Here is a 15,657-nt window from a genome sequence, read left to right as displayed (position 1 = left end):
CAATAAAAATCGGTCTGTTAAAATAAAACCAAGCAGGATCAGAGACAGTGTATAGTGTCATTAGATTCTTAGGTCATTAGATTATCTTGGCTGGCTCTTTACTTAGATGAGCCATGTTGCTTGCTTTGGGACCTCCAGGCAAACCTTATGTGGCAAGAATTGACGTATGAATACATTTTCAGTACACCACTTCGTGTTATTTCACAGGCCTCTGACATTTGGCTGTCCCCCAAATAATCTCTAGTAGGTTTCATCAATGCCTTCATTTTTCTTTTGTAATACTTAATAACTTCTTTGGGTAGTTTTTTTTTCTTTTGAGTAGTTTTTATTTAAGCAATTTTTCCACATCCAGGAGCAAGGAAATACTTGAATAAGGAGTTAGGCTCTCCTAAAGACTCAAACAATTTATCTTTGTAGCTCCAAGAAAAAGTAGGAGTAGGAGAGAGTAGACATGATCAGAGCTCATTCCAAGCCAGCGTTTTCACTCTTCCCTTGCTTCTTTTCCTATAAATAAAATTTGGGGTAGGGAAAAGATTTGGAAAAATATTTGAGAAAAATGTTATCCCTATTCCTCCTCTTCCTCCCAGCCGGAGACCACCTAGGGGCTTGACTGATGTTTTCTATTGGAGAAGTCTGAAGGAATCCACTCTTGGGTAGCTTAAGTGTATCTGCTTTAGTAGGCAACATTTCTGAGCCACACAGAAATGGAACCAGTTTTCTAGGTTTGCCTCCAAGTTGACCAACTTTGAAATTAATTAGCTGTGAGGCTTAGAGCAAGCCACTTTAACTCCTCTAGACCTTCTGTTCTTTTCTAATAAAAAGAAGAAGAAAGAATAGACGTTCTCAAAGGTCATTCTAGATAAAGATTTCTCAATTTCAACATTATTGACATTTTGGACTGAATATTCTTTGTTGTGATGTGCTGTCGGAGGTATTGTAGAATGTTTAACAGCATCCCTGGCCTCTACCCACCTGATGCAGTAGCGTCCTTCCTAGTTTTGACATCCCCAAATGTCTCTAGCTATTGCCAGACGTCCCCCAGGGAGACTGAAAGATAAAATACAAGACACCCAGTTAAATTTGTATGTCAGATAAAGAATGAATCGTTTTATTGTATTTAATTGGACATATTTATACTAAAAACTTACTTGTTTTTTGTCTGAAATTCAGATTTAATTGAGCATTCTGATTATTAATTTGCTAAATCTGGTAGCCTTATTGGTGGGGTGGGTGAGGTGGTGGCACAAAATTGCTCTCTTCTCCACTCCATTGAAAACCAATGTTCTAGGCAAAAAGTTTTTAAAAAATATATGGTTTTGTTCTCCTCGGAGTTTTCCATATTAGAATAATTAAAGGGATAGGCCAGACTTCCATTAGATCAGATTTTTGGAAATGTTCCTGATTGATTAATTTTGCATTCATAGATATAGCTATTCTAAAAAAGAATATTTTTCAACATTGTTAGGATAGGGATGTCACACAATGACCATTCCTTTTAGCCACTGCTGATTTCTCTCTGAGAAGGCTAAACATGTGCTTAGGGCATTGATAAAACAGAAACTAGAGAGAGAGAGAGAGACTTTGTTTGAAATAATTAGGTATTTTTTTAAAGCATCAGTGTAGTAGACACTATGGGAGAAGTTCTAACTTTGTGGAACTTATTTTGAATTCCGTATGAAAGTGGGGTGAAGGATAATCTTTTCAGTGCCTAGGGATTTTGAGTTTCTAACCCTGGCCTGATTTCAGGACATTTTACCCCACATCATTCATAACAGAAAGAAGGTTTGCCACAGGTAGTTCACTCCTCCTTTCTACCCTAAGCTCTTGAGCAGTTATGTATAAAGAGCAGTTCTATAAAGAAGTGTGCATGTGGAGAAGTGGATAATCAAATGAAACAGAGCTTTAGGTACATGTCTTTGTGTTGTGCCAAACTCAACACACTGCTTTTTCAATTTGAGCCAGACTCATCTGATGAATTTAGGGTCTGGCATTTTTTTATTTCCACTGGTACTTGCTGTCTTCATGATAGCATGGGGCTTGAAGACTCAACATAAGGATGAGGGAGTCATGAGGATGTTGAAACTCGTAAAATATGTCAGTGATAACTGTAAGCCTGCAGTGCTCATAGATAGTAAAGGATATAAAAAATATTTTATCATTGTTATTGATAAAGGTTTTTTCAGTGCTTTCCATAGGTATGAATTAAATGCTGAAAGAAGGCTGAACAGCATAAAATTTTTCCTCTCTTTTACAAACTTCCATATCATTTAGGAAAATAATACATGCAAATAAGAAAAAGTAACAAAGAAAATATTGGATAAAGAAAGAATATTTTTGGGAATACGATGTCTCACGCCTGTAATCCCAACACTTTGGGAGGCCGACCCGGGCGGATCATGAGGTCAAGAGATCGAGACCATCCTGGCCAACATGGTGAAACCCCGTCTCTACTAAAAATACAAAAATTAGCTGGGCGTGGTGGCATGTGCCTGTAATCCCAGTTACTCAGGATGCTGAGGCAGGAGAATCATTTGAGCCCAGGAGGGGGAGGTTGTAGTGAGCTGAGGTCGTGCCACCGCACTGCAGCCTGGCAACAGAGCAAGATCCGTCTCAAAAAAAAAAAAAAGAAAAGAAAAAAGAATACTTTTTTGTATGAGTGTATGTGAAATATTAAAAATATTAAATGAAACACACTTTTATTGAAAACTTATTTGTTCTTTATCTGAGATTCCAACTTAACTGAGCATCCTGTATATTTATTTGCTAAATGTGACAAATAAATATATCTTGCAATATATGCTAGATGCCAAAAGATTGTTTAAATATTTGGTGTTCTAGGAGTTGAGAGGAGATACTGCTTCTTTCTCAATCTCAGCATTATTGGCATTTTGGGCTGGATAAATCTTTGTTGTTGGGGTGGGGGGCTGTCCTATGCATGGTAAAATGTTTAGTGGAATCTCTGGCTTTTACTCATACATGCCAGTAGTACCCTCAACCCCTTTGTGACAACCAAAAATGTTTCCAGACATTGTCAAATGTTCCCTGGGGAGGAAAATCTCTGATTGAGAACCACTAGCCTCTTAGTGTGGAGGAAGACTTAGGAGAGATATCACTTGAGTAGGGCCTAGGAGGATGTGTGAGATTTTGCAAGAAAGAGGTAGTTTTGATGGAGAGCATTTTAGGTGAGGGAAAAGGCATAAATAAAGACGTCAAGGTATAAAAGTTGAGAGTAAGTTTGGGGTAGAGTAAGCAGATGAGTTTAACTATATAGTTATTGTTCATATGGGAAACAGTGGGATTGTGAAGTACTTTAAGAAATAGAACATATTTTGTGACTCTGCCTATGCCCACAGCAGCCTAATAGTATCTTGACCTTAGTAGCCGTTCAGTAATTCACTGGTGATTTGATTTGAAAGGTAAATGTATCAAGATAAGAAAGCCTTGAATGGAAAGTCTAAGAGGTAAAAGTTTTTCTGGTGGGCAGTGGAGAGCCCTTGAAGGTTATTTGAGCAAGGGAATGGCATGACCTTGAGGAAGTCAAGCTGTTCTGGGGTTGATTGGGTTCAGTTATCTCAATGGTGAGAGAAAGGAGTTGGAATTGAGAATAGTAATAGCAATCACCTTTAAAAAATTTTCCCCCCACAATTTACAAAGCACTTTGCCTGCATTTTCTAATTTGGTTGTCCCAAAAATCCAGTATCAATTTCATTAAAAATTTTTCTTCTTTAGTTATTTTTCTTCCCAACTAGCACTGATGTTTGGACATCGCAATAAAAATGAGCTTTGGATACATTTCATACCATGAAAAAAACTCTCACAATTTTATTTTATTTTTTTGTCTTTCAAGTTGTGATGTCATCAAAGGGCCTGGGCAACTGATTTACCTTATGGGCAAAGATGGATTTGAGTGGCACTCTGTCCTTGGCAGGGAGGAGCTTTTAAACCTGGGCTCCTCTCTGTGTCTGGGATCCGGGTTGAAAGCATTTCCTTTTGCTTCTTCAGATGAATAAGTGGCACTGTACAAGCATTAAAAGAGATGTCTGTCATATGAATTTGGCATTGTCCCCCCACCCCCCCAATCTCTTGAAAGTCTGTTTGTGGTGCCACAGGATTAGTCCTTAACCACTCTGTTCTTTCCATCCCCAAAGAGGCCAGACAGCTTTCTTTCTAATGCTCCCACCTCCTAGGTACCCTTTCTATTTACTGTAGGATCGGATCTTATCCTGTGGAGAAGTTACATAATTTTGGGTGTTATGAGGTAATGCACGGCTCTTCTTTTTTTTCCCCTGCTCCCTCAAAACAAACATTTCTTGTTCCTTGGTTCTTCAATGTCTGACTGATGTTAGGACAAAGATGAGAATAAATTAGTTGATCCTACAAAAATGAAATGAGTAATTAGGAGAAAACTCAACTATGGCTAAAATTGGTTTCTGCTAATTAAAAACATTGACAAGCAAAAGATTGTCAATATGTTCTAGATTTAGTCATCAGGAAATCAGGCCTATTGTAGAAATGTTTCTCATCATAAGAAAAGACATGGGACTTCACGGACTCTAATTAAATTTCTTGAATCCATAATTTTGGTTAGCAGTATTCCATTTAGTTATTCTGTGTTATTACTGTTTGTAGTTGGCAGAATAGCCCCCCTGAAGATGTCCACACCTTAATCTCTGACTCCTGTGACTGCTACATGGCAAAAGAGACTTTGTAGATGTGACTAGGGTTATGGACCTTAAGATGAGATTATTTTGAATCGTCCAAGTGGGCCCAGTCTAATCCCATGCATCTTTAAAAGCAGAGCATTTCATCCAGCTAGAGGGAAGAGAGATGCTGCAAAAGGGAAAATCAGAGAGATTCCAAGCATGAGAAGGACTCAATGCACTATTGCTGGTGTTGAGATGTAGGGTTCTAGTGTGAGGATCAAGGGGAGAATTTTAGGAAGTAAAGTCCTCTCCACTAACATCCATAAAAAAGCAAAGACCTCAGTCCTACAGCTGTAAGGACCATAATCCTGCTAACAACCTGAATGATCTTGGAGACAGGTTCTTCGCAGAGCCTCCAGTAAAGAACGCATCCCTGAAACACCTTGATTTTATCATTGAGAGACCCTAAGCAGAAGAAACAATTAAGCCACGCTGTATCTGGACTTCTGATCTGCAGAAACTGTGAGATAATAAATGGATGTTGTTTTAAGCCTTGAAATTTATGGTAATTTGTCATGGCAGCAATAGAAAACTAATACAGTGTTCTTTGTCATTGTTTCTGTCTTCATTAGTGGCACCATCATTGTTATGACTTATTGTGTATTTGCATCACATGACATGGCCCCAAGTACCAGGCTTTGCCACTAGATTTTAAGCCCTTAAGGACAGAGATTTTTTTTTTCTCTTTCTCCCTTTCACCCTGGCCAGATTGCTCTGGCCTGTTCATAGTTCACAGTGACCTTGAACCCCTGGGCTCAATTGATCCACCTGCACCAGCCTCCAGAGTAGCTAGGACTAGAGGTGCATAACACCAAGCTAGGCTAACTTTTTAAATTTTTTGTAGAGATGGGGTCTTGATATGTTGCCCAGGCTGGTTTCAAACTTCTGGTCTCAAGCAATCCTCCCACCTCAGCCTCCCAAAGTGCTGGGATTACAGGTGTGAGCCACCATTCCCAGCCTTTCTCCCTCTCTTAAAAAATTTTCACCTATGTAATCTCTAGCACTTCAAACAGTTGTCTAACCCATACTATGTGCACAACAGATATTTACTGAATGACTATATAGGGCTACAAAAGAATTTTAAATATTATCCAACCCTTAGTGGAGTTTAAAAATCTAGTTGAAGCATCAAAATCTCAATTAACTTCCAAAATAGGACAATATATTTCAGTGCTAAAGGAGAGGTCTAGACAATACATATTGTAGTTTTCTAGGGGCATAGAAGTTGCAGTGGGTACAGATGGAAATACATTTCATGGAGAAGATAGGCCTTCGGGTAAGATGACTAAAGAAGCAAAGCAAAGCAAAGGGGAGAAGGACAGGAGAAAAAGACAACAGCCTTACAACTCTGCACGGGGTAATCCAAGATGACCAGCTTAGGGTAATCCAAGATGTACTAACCTTGGCTTGAGCCTGATGGTGAGACTGCTGCGTCATCTGCAGTCCCTTGCCTTGCTGGAAATTACAGCGAACACTTTACACTACAAAACACCTATCAATGGAGACTAAGGTTTCAGTTATCAACGTTCTTGATCATTCCTTTTATTCTTCCATCTGGCTTTTTGTCTCATGAAAATATGACACCTTCATGTTAAATGGCATCATACCTTACTTTTTAAAAACAAATTTTAATGCAAAAGGAATACATGGTCACTATAGACTATTTGGGAAAAAATAAGTATAAAGAAAATAAATCATACACAATTTCACCACCCAAAATAACTGCTGAGTAGTTTGATGTATTTTTTCACATTTTGTCCTTCTGAATTACTTATATACTATAGTCACAAGATTAGTATTATGCACAAGACATAGTTTTATATCTAATTCTTATTTTCTGTGTAATTTCCTATAACGTGAATAAACCATAACTTATTTGATAACTCCCTCATTATGGGTCATCTAAGTTGTTTCCAATGTTGTGGAATTTGGAATCCAATAATAGAGCAAAGACTTGGAACCAACCCAAATGTCCAACAATGATAGACTGGATTAAGAAAATGTGGCACATATACACCATGGAATACTATGCAGCCATAAAAAATGATGAGTTCATGTCCTTTGTAGGGACATGGATGAAGCTGGAAACCATCATTCTCAGCAAACTATCGCAAGGACAAAAAACCAAACACTGCATGTTCTCACTCATAGGTGGGAATTAAACAATGAGAACACATGGACACAGGAAGGGGAATATCACACACCGGGGACTGTTGTGGGGTGGGGGCAAGGGGGAGAGATAGCATTAGGAGATATACCTAATGTAAATGATAAGTTAAAGGGTACAGCACACCAACATGGCACATGTATACATATGTAACAAACCTGCAGGTTGTGCACATGTACCCTAAAACTTAAAGTATAATAATAACTAAAAAAAAAAAACTTTGGTAAAAATCCTTGTCAATAAATTCCTGGTGGCATCTCTGATAATAACTTAAGGATAAAGTCCCAGAAGTTGTAATTATTCGATCCAAATATTAAACTTCTTTATACAACTGGTCAGATTATTTAACAGGAAGAAAAAGTAGAATTTTTTTACAGGCTACCTCACATTAATTGATATTTCTATTAGTTGTGTATGAGAGTGCTTATCTCACCATACATTTACCAGCATTTAGTTTTGTAATTTCTTTTTTTAAAATTTTTTTTGAGATGGAGTCTCGCTGCGATGCCCAGGCTGGAGTGCAATGGCTCAATCTCGGCTCACTGCAATCTCCGCTTCCTGGGTTCAAGCGATTCTCCTGCCTCACCCTCCCGAGTAGCTGGGACTGCAGGTGCACGCCACCACATCTGGCTAATTTTTGTATTTTTAGTAGGGACAGGATTTCACCATATTGGCTAGGCTGGTCTCAAACTCTTGACCTCGAGTGATCAGACTGCCTCGGCCTCCCAAAATGCTGGGATAACAGGCCGGAGCCACTGTGCCTGGCCTTTGTAACTCTTTTTAAAATGATATTTTATTGTTCTTTTGCCATAAATGTCACTAATTTTTCTAAATGCACTTTGATATATGTATGAGGTTAAATATATTTTTATGTTAGAGTAGAAATTTGTTTATCTTCTTTGGGAATCACCTGTTGATACCTTTTGCCTATTTTTCTATATATCAGTGTTTTATATTGATTTATAAGTTGTTTCTACTATAATTACTGATATTTTGATTATTATATTAATGATAAATGTGTATTAATCATTAATTCAAATTACATATACATATATGTATAATATATAAATATATATTTATATATAATATTTGAAAATAATGTTTCTATTTTGTAATTTGCCTCTGAATTTTGTTTATACTGTTTATACAGATCAACATATCAAAGCAGTTCCTCAATCTAAACATCATGGCAAGTCAATGGCTTGCTTTTTGAAATTGTTGTGAAACATGTGGTTTCCTCTCACTCCCTGACACCCAACACTTATCCCTGCCCCAACATGAAATGAGAAGTCCACTAGCATTTGAACTTATATTTCCTCCAAAGTGTAAATTGATTACATTACTTATATAAGCTAATTTTTTTGAGATGGAGTTTCGCTCTTGTTGCTCAGGCTGGAGTGCAATGGCGCAATCTCGGCTCACTGCAACCTCTGCCTCGCAGGTTCAAGCGATTCTCCTGCCTCAGCAACCTGAGTAGCTGGGATTACTGGCATGCACCACCATGCCCGGCTAATTTTGTATTTTTAATAGAGACATGGTTTCTCCATGTTGTTCAGGCTGGTCTTGAACTCCCAACCTCAGGTGATCTTCCTGCCTCGGCCTCCCAACATGCTGAGATTACAGGCATGAGCCACCGTGCCCAGCCACTCTTTTTTTTTTTTTTTTTCTTTTTTAAGAGAGAAGTTCTTATTCTGTTCCCCAGGCTGGAGTGCAGTGGCATAATTTCACTGCAGCCTGAAACTCCTGGGCTCAAGCAATCCTCTCATCCCAGCCTCCTCAGTATCTGGGACTACAGGCACATGCCACCACATCCAGCTAATTTTTTAATTTTTTAAATAGAGATGTGGTCTTGCTTTATTGCCCAGGCTGGTCTCAAACTTCTGGCCTCAAGTAATCCTCTTGTCTTGGCCTCCCAAAATGTTAATTACAGGTGTGAGACACTTCACTTGGCCTCTGATTATTCTAAAATAATTTATTGGTATTCTTATTAAACAGTCACAGAATACTTGTAGAAAATCTCTTGAAATCAGTAATTAGTTTAGCCTGGGCATGGTGGCTCATGCCTATAATCCCAGCACTTTGAGAGGCCAAGGTGAGAGGGTCCCTTCAGTCCAGGAGTTCAAGAGCAGCTTGGGCAACATAGCAAGATCCCTCCACCCCCCCGGGCCACTTCCTTGGCCCTGCCATCTCTACCAAAAAAATTTTTTAAAAAGTAATCAGGCACAGTGTTGTGCGCCTGTAGTTCCACCTACTCAGGAAGCTGAGATGGGAGGATCACTTGAGCCCAGGAGTTTAAAAGCTGCCGTACAGTAAGCCATGATTGCACCACCGCACTCCAGTCTGGGTGACAGAGTGAGACCCTGTCTCTAAAAAAAGAAAATTGTTTAAATAAAATAATCAGATATATCAACATAGTATTCAGAGTTATGTGTATTTTAACCTGAAGTAATTGTTTCTAACTGGTTATCATATTACTCTGAGTGCAATTGCAGATTCCACTGATTATTTTCAATGAGTCATAAACACTCATACTTTAAATACTTAGACTTTAAGATAGTTAAGCTGGGAGTAAATGTCTGAGGATTTTTGCCATAGCAGTCAAATAAATATCATTAGTTTTTAAATGCATTTCCTTCAATGTCCTACTCTTGTTCAGGTTTCATCAATTTTGTGTTTAGCCAGGCTACCTAGACTTTAAAAAAAATACAGATGGGGTCTTGCCGTGTCCCAGGCTGGTCTTGAACTCCTGGGCTCAAGGGATCCTCCTGCCTCAACCCCTGAGTAGCTGGGATTACAGGCACATGTCCAGCTAAGCCATTTATCTTTTTTTTCTTTTTTAAACTTCAATAGGTTTTTGGGGAACAGGTGGTATTTGCTTACATGAATAAGTTCTTTAGCGGTGATTCTGAGATTTTGGTGCACCCATCACCTGAGCAGTGTACACTGTACCCAAAATGCAGTCTTTTATCTCTCACTGCCCTCCCATCCTTTCCCCCCAAGTCCCCAAAGTCCATTGTATCATTCTTATGCCTTTGCGTCTTCACAGCTTAGCTCCCACTTATGAGAGAACATACGATGTTTGGTTTTCCATTCCTGAGTTACTTCACTTAGAATAATGGTCTCCAAATCCATCCAGGTTGCTGCAAATGCCATTATTTCATTCCTTTTCATGACTGAGTAGTATTCCATGGTGCATATATACCACAATTTCTTTATCCGCTTGTTGATTGATGGGCATTTGGGTTGGTTCCATATCTTTTTTTGCAATTGCGAATTGTGCTGCTATAAACATGCATGTGCAAGTATCTTTTTTGTATAATGCCTTATTTTCCTCTGGGTAGATACCCAGTAGTGGAATTACTGAATCAAGTGGTGGTAGTTCTACTTTTAGTTCTTTAAAGAATTCCACATTGTTTTCCATAGTAGTTGTACTAGTTTACATTCCTACCAACAGTGCATCCCACCATATCCACGCCAACATCTATTATTTTTTTATTATGGTCATTCTTGCTAAAGTAAGGTGGTATCACACTGTGGTTTTGATTTACATTTCCCTGATCATTAGTGATGTTGAGCATTTTTTCATATGTTTGTTGGCCATTTGTGTATCTTCTTTTGAGAATTGTCCATTCATGCCCTTAGCCCACTTTTTGATGGGATTGTTTGGTGTTTTGTTTATATTCCTTGTAGATTCTGCATATTGGTTCTTTGTTGGATGCATAGATTGCAAAGATTTTCTTCCACTCTGTGGGTTGTGTATTTACTCTGCTCATTATTTCCTTTGCTGTGCAGAAGCTTTTTAGTTCAATTAAGTCCCATCTATTTATCTTTGTTTTTATTGCATTTGCTTTTGGGTTCCTGGACATGAAGTTTTTGTAAGGCATTTATCTTTAAAGGGATGTATTTGCTATCTTATCTACAGTAATAGCAGATAAGAATTAATCATATTTCATTTTAAAAGAATTGAGATCAGAAATGCTAAATACATATCCTTGTAAATAGGAACTCTCACCTATTAGTAGAGGCTGTTCCAGTGATATATTGAGAAGGCTTCTGAGAATGTATTCAGGCTCAGCAGTCAAAGGATGCCATAGCTAATTAGTGATCTAGGAGGAAGGTATGACAAAATCCATGCTGTGTGTTTACCACCCAGGTTAAAGTAAATTTAATAAATTTGAATGTTCAAATATAAACAGAAATTTCAAACTTATTTAGTGTCTGGCATGCTATCTTTGAAGCAAAATTACAAAGACTTTTTTCCTCATCTATGTGGGGGGTATTATTCTATATGTAGGGAACAGCTCCCCATAAAAATAATGTGATGTTAAAATTATTTTTATTTTTTTTTATGTTTGAAAAGTGCCAATGAAGAATCCTGAAGAAATTCCCTTTCTTCTATATTGGTACCTGGTTTGATTTCTTCAAGGGCTCAATCTTCAAAGAATGGGAAAAGAGGTCTGATTTGTATTTGTGACTACCTCTGGGTGCATTTAGGTTTTTAAATACAGTTTACTTTTAAGATGAAGATTTAATACATGTAGCCTCACCTGGATATTTAGCTAAGGGCACACTGGAAAGGTCTTGAGCCACAGTTAAAAAAATAAAGATCTTTCCAAAGTATCCTTGATCAAAATCCCATACACCTAGAATGCAAAAATAACTTCAGTACCTTTCAGTCCTTAACATTAGCTTTCAAAGTTCACTATTCTTTATTCCCTAGACAACTAGCCTCCATCTATCTTTCTATCCTATGATTATTTTAAATCATCTCAGCTTGGTAAGGTAAAGCACAGGTCTACAAATCCACGGATGAAGAGCATTGTTCTCCTCTTCAAATAGTCAGTGGAATCCCAGGGCTCCCTGCACATTTTCTTTAGGATACCTTGACCTCATCCAAAGGTCTTTTGAGATTTGAAAATGCAATTCATGGCTCAAGCTAATGTATGGTGAACTAGAGTTTTCATTGAAAATGCTTCCTGCCAATTAAAAACAAAGGAAGAAGATAAATGTATACTGCACCTGATTTCCAGTGTTTCTTGCAGGGGAAAAAAAGAACTCTTTAAAGAAATCTAAAATTCTACGTTTCTACGTTTATAACCGTTTTCTTTCTTTTTTCCCTACTTGCACTCAAACTTTGTTATAGCTAAAAATATATAAAGGTTTTTAATACGACAGAAGTTTGTAGAGTTGTTCATACCATCCTTATGCCTTAATCGTTTCTTTTTCGGTTTTGACTAAATGTTTCCTCTGAATAATATGCTACTTTTTTGGAGGCAAATTTTCTCCTCCCTAAGGTTTGGTGACTTCATTTGATATGACACCAATGTTAACCAAGGAAATGAACACTGACTATTTAAAAAACCAAAAAGGGAAGATGTTTTAAATGATTGGGCAGACTCTTGGCATCAGGTTTTTAGAAGCAACTGGCTCAATTAGCCAGCTCAGGAAATGTGCCACATTGTGTGTAAAAAATCCAGCTCCCCAAATTACGGAACTGTTGGAACGTTGTGCACCCAGTTTACATTTGCTGGAGAACGTCATCCTTGGCTCAGATGCAATGAAAGAGTCATCATTTTCCCAGGTGAACTGGGGCAAACCAAGGTTTAGTCTCCTTTTATTGCCAGGGAGAGATTGATGGTTGCGGCTAGAAACTATGCAAAAGTTGGCAGTTGTAGCTTCCTTGAGCTTTCAGGTTTGTCCAAGTGAAAGTCAAGGAGTGTGAACCCAGCTAAACGAAATGTTTACCACTAAAGAAGCCACCATGGATTTGAAACCACTGAGGTGCATAGCACTTTCACAGGAAGCATGCCATTCTGCAGAGCTACAGTCTTCTCTGTGAATGACTGTGAAATGTAGATTAGCTCATTTAAATTTTAGGCTAAACATGCAAGAGGGAGATTTTACTGAGGTGGCTAATGGTTACATCCACAGCATTCAATTACTATAACAAGAAACAGATATGTCACTGTAGAGAATTTGGGCTTTGCCTTGTTTAGTATAGGAGTTTATAATATTTTATAATGATTGCAGCTGCAAACACTACTCCATAGTAGTTAGCATATTATCTGCCATTAGCTATGAAAAGGAAGATTCAAATGGTGAATGGAACAACTAGAGGATTTGTTTTTAAGAATAAATATATTCTAATAAATATAAATTCTTAAGGAGAATCTAACTATAGCAATAGCTTCAGAAAATGAAAATTTTGTGAGTTTTGAAAATTGGGTGATTATAAGTCAAGATCTCTTAAGTTTTCTCTCTGTAAATCTGATTATATATTTTGAAATTAGTTCTCAAAGTAGTCTATGACATGGTGATGCTTTAAATTTTGTAACAAATGTCCTATAAATACTTAGAAAGTTTCAAATTTGTAAGATTCAGCAAAATAATGATTTTACTATATTGGTGGGATTGGATAGTTTGTTGTTGTTAATAGGTATTAAGCACAACCAGATGTACTGTCCTAAAGGAATAAATGAAGAAGGAAAAATGTGTTCAAAAAAAGAGGTGCAAAAATATATATTGTTAATTAATGTAGTGGTAACAAGCACAGTCTTATGACTTTGCAGAATGGAATCTACAAATATATAGACTATAGAAATTCAGCAGGTTCATTTATTCAATATTTAGCAGATATTGTGTTGGCTATGATGTGCTAGGATGTAGTAGGTGCTGGGAGTAAAAAAAAAAAATTAAATGTGGTTCCTGCTTTCAATAAGCTCACATGCTCAAATAAACATGGTGGCTGCCATACTTACATGTGAATCAGTGTTCAAGGAGAGTAAGAAAAGACGCAGCTAAGTTTTCCTAAGGAAATCAGGGAAGGGAAAGTAATGCTTGCATTGAGATTTGAGGAAGAATAAGATTAATAGTGTGGGGAGTAGGAGAGAGACAGAGTTCCAGGGGCCTTGAGAAAGGGTGGTGTGTTTAGGGAACAGAGATTAGTAGGACATAGTTCAGTATAGGGTGCTTTGAGGGGAAGGATGAGAAAAGAGTATAAAGACCTTGAAAAGCTTAGGTCTTGTAAGAGTAAGAAGTTTATTTTGGGGAATAGCTCAAAGAATCTTGGCAAATGACTCAAGAATCTTGAGCAGAGAATTGACACAAAACCACTTTTGTGTTGAAAATATTTTTCTAAGAGCTTTGAAGTGTATGAGTTGGAGGGGCTGCACTTAGGGTAGAGTGGTTATTGAGGGGATGGAGGAGAGGGGATGGAGGTAGGAGTGGAAGTCAGAATGCATAGCCTACTACAGCTCTATTTCTATCTTGTCTGAGCCTCGAATTTATGTTGGACTGAAAGTCAGTGGAACACCCTTTATACTGGCTCAGTTCTCTTTAATCAGTCACAAGTTCTGAGGTGATATAAACAACACTTACACAATTACAGGTAAAAATCCCAATAAAACAAACTCCATGGGGATTATAAATTATTTTAATTGTCTGAAATTTTATTACCTGTCCTAGGGTATTGCTGGGCTAGAACTTATGAATTTTTTTCTCTACAAATACACATATACACAGGAGCAGTATGTGTAAGTTAGTTTAATTTAAAAATGAAGCCTTTAAAGTGTGGATAAATCCGTGCCAGTCACACACTGGAACAGGTCCATTTAAGCTTCATTATTAATAAAGCAATCTAACATATAAAGGGTGTGGCTGAGGAAGTGAGCTAGGTGAGTGTCAAGTGATAGACTGACTGTAAAACAACTTACGATGGTAGGGGACACCTAAAAACTCCTGTGGGGTCCTTTTTTTGATGTTGTAAATCAAAGTACTACTTTTTTAAATGAGTTATTTTACACAATATGAACATCAATATAATTACAATTGTAGAAAAAAAAATTTATAACAAAGATGGGCTCATTTGTGACTCTTGTATCAATGAGAAGCCCAGCACAAACTCTCTGTTAAATTGGTTATTTGTGTTTAATAAGAGTAACTGATAGTAGACTATGTACGCACATCAGGTAGGATCAAAACTTACTACGAATCAAATATTGATAGCTGGCTCAACCAGAAGTGGAGAATATGAGAACCAGAGACACTCAAAGAATACTTCTTTTAATTGGCTGAATCTCATTGAAGTATCACAACCTGTTTAGTATTAACTGAGGGAAATGTATCTGAAAATTAGAGGCAAATAACTGATTTTTTGGTGGGATCAATGCTGCATTTGAAAGAGAAGCATCAGTATGTAAAATTGGATTGACCATCACAAAATTATATTTGAGTCATTGTGTTTACCATTATTTGCCTTTATTGTTGCCTCTTCTATTTATTAAGTACTTTCTACATGCATAGTGCTGTGCTGAGTTGTCACCATTCATGACTTCATTTTGTCTCTACAAAGCTCAAATGGTAGTCAGACATTATTGTTATCTCCATACTCAAATAAAGTTGAGGCTTAGAGAGGTTAAATGGTCTTTTTGCTATACAGCTCAATCTAATATGAGAATGTTAGAACTGAAAGAAAATTTAGAGGTAATCCATTTTATCAAAAACTTAGATGCCTAAGTAGTCAGGCAGATAACATAACACCAGGAGTCCATACCTTGTCCAAGGCGACAGCTGCTATTCAGTGTATGCCTTTTGTTGTTGCATGGGAATGTAGACCCAGTGTTGCCAGTCTTATAGTTGTTTAAGAGAAATGAGGAATCAGAATTTGAATGTGAAATTTCCCAAATTTAAAAACATGCTGGGCAAATAGGATATGTCCACAGGCTGGTTATGGCCAATGGGTCACCAGTTTGCAACCTCCAATGAGGTACAATTCCATTATTTTACAAA

At 37.5% G+C, this 15,657-nt stretch overlaps 1 protein-coding gene and 1 long non-coding RNA gene across 3 annotated transcripts in view; one reads left to right on the top strand and one right to left on the bottom strand.

Annotated features, from left to right (window-relative positions):
* FILIP1 (filamin A interacting protein 1) overlaps window positions 1-15,657 on the top strand; it is a 200,101-nt gene that overhangs the window by 34,640 nt on the left and 149,804 nt on the right. The window lies entirely within an intron of this gene.
* The window catches only part of LOC134730603 (uncharacterized), a 74,112-nt gene continuing 58,500 nt past the window's right edge, over window positions 46-15,657 (bottom strand). Inside the window, exons 5-9 of the long non-coding RNA XR_010112444.1 lie at window positions 6,105-6,195; window positions 4,192-4,336; window positions 3,885-4,016; window positions 973-1,047; window positions 46-504 (exon numbers count right to left, since the gene is read on the bottom strand). This is a non-coding gene — a long non-coding RNA (uncharacterized LOC134730603). The remainder of the gene's footprint in view (window positions 505-972; window positions 1,048-3,884; window positions 4,017-4,191; window positions 4,337-6,104; window positions 6,196-15,657) is intronic.

Source organism: Pan paniscus, chromosome 5, assembly GCF_029289425.2.
Source record: "Pan paniscus chromosome 5, NHGRI_mPanPan1-v2.0_pri, whole genome shotgun sequence".
In the NCBI taxonomy this organism is placed as follows: domain Eukaryota; kingdom Metazoa; phylum Chordata; class Mammalia; order Primates; family Hominidae; genus Pan; species Pan paniscus.
This window is presented reverse-complemented; position numbering and strand designations above follow the sequence as displayed.